At 49.3% G+C, this 6000-nt stretch overlaps 1 protein-coding gene across 1 annotated transcript in view; it reads right to left on the minus strand.

Annotated features, from left to right (window-relative positions):
- Positions 1-5744, minus strand: part of LOC116951394 (microtubule-associated protein RP/EB family member 1-like) — a 28281-nt gene extending 22537 nt beyond the window's left edge. The window contains exon 1 of the mRNA XM_032969935.2: positions 5349-5744. The gene's annotated coding sequence lies outside the window, so the exon portion shown is untranslated. The remainder of the gene's footprint in view (positions 1-5348) is intronic.
- Between the last annotated feature and the right edge of the window lie 256 nt (positions 5745-6000).

Raw genomic sequence — 6000 nt, forward strand, 5'->3', positions numbered from 1 at the left:
CGAAAAATAAAGTTTTGCTTTACACAACCCATCAGCTGGACGGTCTTCTGGGAATGTGTCCCAGCAGCAGCATTGCTGCAGTACAATGCCTCTATGTTTATAGTCAGTGAGCGCCTGTTCAGGCTGCGCACGCACAGATTACAGTACGGCACATTGCTTGGGGTGGTGGGTGAAGCAATTCGTATGGCCCGGGTCTGCCTCGTGTTCGCAGTACAGTTGTTTGTGATTAAAAGGTGGTCACTCATTTTGTGCCGAGGAAGCCTAAGGGGCACCCAGGCCCGGGTTCAGATATCACATGGTCAATGTGAGTCATGATCACCAGTCGAACCCGTGTTGTTCGCAGAGATCTTAGTGCAGGCCGCGAACTACTATGACACTCACAAATCCCCCACACACGCATCTGTGTGTGTGGTTACTGTAGGGGAGCGGTGGTGTAGCGGTTAGCGCTGCGCTACGAACCTGACGAGCTGAGTTCAATACCCGCTCACGGCCAACCACCGGTGACGGTTATCTGAACCGGTCCTGGGCCTCCCCTAGGTCGATTCAACCTCAAATGAGTACCTGGTGTGTAAACATCACCACTGGGGATACAAAGGTGGTCAGGCGTGGTGCTGTCCACCCCCACCCCCTTGTGTGCCGTGCCAGCCTCCATAGGCGCTCGCTAACAGCACTTCCCCGAACAGTCTTTTAAGGCTATATGGGAGTTCTTTGTCGTTGTAGTTACTGTACACTTTTATACACAGTTTACAACACCCACATATTTGTGAACGTGTGTTTAGAACACGTGTGTGTACACGTGGGAAATGTGTCAGCGTGAGATTGTATATGTGTATGTTTGAGACCGTGTGTGTGGGGAGCGATAGTGCAGCGAGTTAGAGGCACTGTGCTACGAACTCGGGAACCCGAGTTCAATTCCCACTCACGGCCAACACCGATGATGATTATCTGAACTGGTCCGAGGCCTCCCCAAGCTCGACTCAGCCTCAAATGAGTACCTGGTGTGGTGTGTAAACATCGCCAATGGGGAGACAAAGGTGGCCAGGCGTGGTGCTGGCCATCCACCCCCTCTGCTCTTGCCCCATCAGTCTGTTAAAGGCTACAAGGGGGATCTTTGTTGTGTAGTTAGGCAAGTAGTGTCAGGGTGAAAGAGGATGTGTGCGAGTGTGTGATCATTTCGTCAGCGTACTTCACAATACTGGCCTAAAAACACGAAGTTATATGTTTATAGATTGATTCCGTGTGAGAGTCGTCTGTGTGCGCGCGAGTACGTATGTCTAGGGAGAGTTAGTGTAGTGGGGTTAGCGCACTGCGCTACGAACCTGGCGACCCGAGTTCGATTCCCGCTCACGGCCAACACCGGTGACTGTTATCCGAACCACTCCTCGGTCACCTCACTCGGCATCAAATGAGTACAGTGAGGGAAAAAAGTATTCCCCTGCTGATTTTGTACGTTTGCCCACTGACAAAGAAATGATCAATCTATAATTTTATGGTAGGTTATTTGAACAGTGATAGACATAATAACAAAAAAATCCAGAAAAACGCATGTCAAAAATGTTATAAATTGATTTGCATTTTAATGAGGGAAATAAGTATTTAAGCCCTCTGCAAAACATGACTGAGTACTTGGTGGCAAAACCCTTGCTGGCAATCACAGAGGTCAGATGTTTCTTATAGTTGGCCACCAGGTTTGCACACATCTCAGGAGGGATTTTCTCCCACTCCTCTTTGCAGATTTTCCCCAAGTCATTAAGGTTTCGAGGCTGACATTTGGCAACTCGAACCTTCAGCTCCCTCCACAGATTTTCTATGGGATTAAGGTCTGGAGACTGGCTAGGCCACTCCAGGACCTTAATGGGCTTTTTCTTGAGCCATTTCTTTGTTGCCTTGGCCGTGTGTTTTGGGTCATTGTCATGCTGGAATACCCATTCAAGACCCATTTTCAATGTCCTGGCTGAGGGAAGGAGGTTCTCACCCAAGATTTTACAGTACATGGCCCCGTCCATCGTCCCTTTGATGCAGTGAAGTTGTCCTGTCCCCTTAGCAGAAAAACACCCCCAAAGCATAATGTTTCCACCTCCATGTTTGACGATGGGGATGGTGTTCTTGGGGTCATAGGCAGCATTCCTCCTCCTCCAAACACGGCGAGTTGAGTTGATGCCAAAGAGCTCTATTTTGGTCTCATCTGACCACAACACTTACACCCAGTTGTCCTCTGAATCATTAAGATGTTAATTGGCAAACTTCAGACGGGCATGTATATGTGCTTTCTTGAGCAGGGGGACCTTGCGGGCGCTGCAGGATTTCAATCCTTCACGGTGTAGTGTTACCAATTGTTTTCTTGGTGACTATGGTCCCAGCTGCCTTGAGATCAGTGACAAGATCTTCCCGTTCTCATGATCATTGCAACTCCACGAGGTGAGATCTTGCATGGAGCCCCAAGTCGAGGGAGATTGACAGTTCTTTTGTGCTTCTTCCATTTGCGAATAATCGCACCAACTGTGGTCACATTCTCACCAAGCTGCTTGGCAATGGTCTTGTAGCCCATTCCAGCCTTGTGTAGGTCTACAATCTTGTCCCTAACATCCTTGGAGAGCTCTTTGGTCTTGGCCATGGTGGAGAGTTTGGAATCTGATTGATTACTTCTGTGGACAGGTGCCTTATATACAGGTAACAAGCTGAGATTAGGAGCACTCCCTTTAAGAGTGTGCTCCTAATCTCAGCTCGTTACCTGTATCAAAGACACCTGGGAGCCAGAAATCTTTGCTTGAGAGGGGGTCAAATACTTATTTCCCTCATTAAAATGCAAATCAATTTATAACATTTTTGACATGCGTTTTTCTGGATTTTTGTTGTTGTTACTCTGTCTCTCCCTGTTCAAATAAACCTACCATTAAAATTATAGACTGATCATTTCTTTGTCAGTGGGCAAACGTACAAAATCAGCCGGGGATCAAATACTTTTTCCCTCACTGTACATTGCGCGGCGAGTAAACATCGCCATTAGGGATACAAAGGCGGCCGGGCGTGGTGTTGGCCACCTACCCCCTCGTGTGCCGTGCCGGTCAGGCTGTACGGGGGATCTTTGAATGTGTGATTGCGAGAATCAATGCATACGTGTGATTGAATTTGTGCAAGAATAAGTGTGTAAATGAGCGTGAAAGTGAATATGTATGATTGAATTATAGAGTTGGTGTGGAATTTAGGTTGGCAATTATACACACTCAATGTCACAATCACGTTTACACTCAGACGCTCACATTCACTCACGTTCTTAAGCAACTCACTTCCACACTCAATATTTCACGCTTACACTCATTCTTTGACACGCACTTATACACCTCCAGACACACACGTGAAATAGCTCGTAAAAAAATGGTTGGAGTCTCTTAGAGACATCAAATTCATGCGAACTCACAATCACTACGTTCATACCCCACACTTCAACGAATCGACGAACAGTGCACACGTGTATATTATTGCACACGCGCAAAATCGCAGACACGAGCACACACACGACCCACACACGGTTAGACTTCCACACATCTACACTTGCACACTCTCACACACACACACAGTTGCACACTCTCACACAGATGGACACTCTCACACACACACACAGATGGACACTCACACACACACACAGATGGACACTCTCACACACACACACAGATGGACACACACACACAGATGGACACACACACACAGATGGACAGTCACACACACCGATGGACACTCACACACACACACCGATGGACACTCACACACACACCGATGGACACTCACACACACACCGATGGACTCCCACACAGTTGCACGCTCACATACACAGTTGCACGCTCACACAGATGGACACACACAGATGAACACACACAGATGAACACACACAGATGGATACACATTCAGTTGCACTCGCACACACTTGCACACTCGCACACACTTGCACTCACACACACTTGCACACTCGCAAACAGTTACACACACACACTTGCACACTCGCACACTTGCACACTCACTTGCACACTCACACACACTTGTACAGGCGTGGCACTGCCATCTCGGGTTTCTGAGAAGCAGCTGCTACAGCCCTTTACTCGGTGTCTAACTCAGCTGCACAAACATCACGGGCTACTTCTGCTGCTCCTAACGTGTACACGCACACGCATGTACACGGATTAGGGTTGTACACAGATTCGGGTTGTACACGGATTAGGGTTGTACACGGGTTTGGGTTGTACACGGGTTTGGGTTGTACACGGATTAGTGTTGTACAGGGGGTGGGGTGTACAGGGGGTGGGGTGTACAGGGGGTGGGGTGTACACGGATTAGGGTTGTACACGGATTAGCGTTGTACACGGGTTAGGGTTGTACAGGGGGTAGGGTGTACACGGATTAGCTGTACACGGGTTAGGGTTGTACACGAATTATGGTTGTACAGAGGGCGGGTTGTACACGGGTTTGGGTTGTACACGGGTTACGGTTGTACACGGCTAAGTGTTGTACACGGGTTAGTGTTGTACACGGGTTAGTGTTGTACAGAGGGTGGGTTGTACACGGGTTAGTGTTGTACACGGGTTAGTGTTGTACACGGATTAGGGTTGTACACGGATTAGGGTTGTACACGGGTTAGTGTTGTACACGGGTTAGTGTTGTACAGAGGGTGGGTTGTACACGGGTTAGTGTTGTACACGGGTTAGTGTTGTACACGGGTTAGTGTTGTACACGGGTTAGTGTTGTACACGGGTTGGTGTTGTACACGGGTTAGTGTTGTACACGGGTTAGTGTTGTACAGAGGGTGGGTTGTACACGGGTTAGTGTTGTACACGGGTTAGTGTTGTACACGGGTTAGTGTTGTACACGGGTTGGTGTTGTACACGGGTTAGTGTTGTACACGGGTTAGTGTTGTACAGAGGGTGGGTTGTACACGGGTTAGTGTTGTACACGGGTTAGTGTTGTACACGGGTTAGGGTTGTACACGGGTTAGTGTTGTACACGGGTTAGTGTTGTACAGAGGGTGGGTTGTACACGGGTTAGTGTTGTACAGAGGGTGGGTTGTACACGGGTTAGTGTTGTACACGGGTTAGTGTTGTACACGGATTAGTGTTGTACAGAGGGTGGGTTGTACACGGGTTAGTGTTGTACACGGGTTAGTGTTGTACACAGGGCGGGTTGTACACGGATATAAGGGTTGTTACACGCATCATGGCTGTACTGTACACAGATTATTCGCATTATGGTTGTACTGTACACAGATTATTCGCATTATGGTTGTACTGTACACAGATTATTCGTGTCTCGCACGCGCACCACGATGGGTGTAAACGCGCGGGGTCGAGTCTTCTACTCACCAACGAAAATCGACGTCGACCTCGCGAATGACAAGGAGGAACAAAAAAATAAACCACACCAATTAAGCAAGTGTGACCGCGCGTCAATGCAACACGCAGAGCGGGTGGCAACGTGCCGTGGAGTGGGCAGGACGTGGGCGTGGACGGGGTCTCGTTGAGGGGGGAAATCCTCGCCGGCGAGCAATTTGACGGCGTGCGAAGGTAAAAGTGGATGGAGGGGTGGGCGAGGTTGAGGCCGCGGTTTGAAAGAGAAGGCAAAGGGACGGGTGGCAGCGAGCGATCGAGTTGGGGCGAGACGTGAGGGTGCTGGTGGTGGTGGCGGAAGGCGAAGAAAAGCCACAGCGAAGACGCGAGCTGAACCCGCCAAACCAACTGCGCGCGCCGATTGGTCAGCGACGGCCACGTGGTGCGGCAATCATAGGTGGGGGGCGGGTGGGGGTACGGGCGAGGCGGGGGGCGGGGCGGCGCGAGGGGCGGGGCGAGAGGCGGGGCGAGGGGCGGGCGGAAGTCTCAATAATTAAAATCTTAGGAGGGTGATTTTTTTTCTTATTCTTCATTAAAACTGTGGCCTTAAAATAATATTTTAAAAATATGTATGTACATTTAGGTCCGCATTGTTTTGCACGGGGGATTTATTTATTTATTTAGTTTT

Source organism: Petromyzon marinus, chromosome 43, assembly GCF_048934315.1.
Source record: "Petromyzon marinus isolate PM22_M1 ecotype Great Lakes invasive population chromosome 43, UKy_Petmar_22M1.pri1.0, whole genome shotgun sequence".
NCBI classification, from domain to species: domain Eukaryota; kingdom Metazoa; phylum Chordata; class Hyperoartia; order Petromyzontiformes; family Petromyzontidae; genus Petromyzon; species Petromyzon marinus.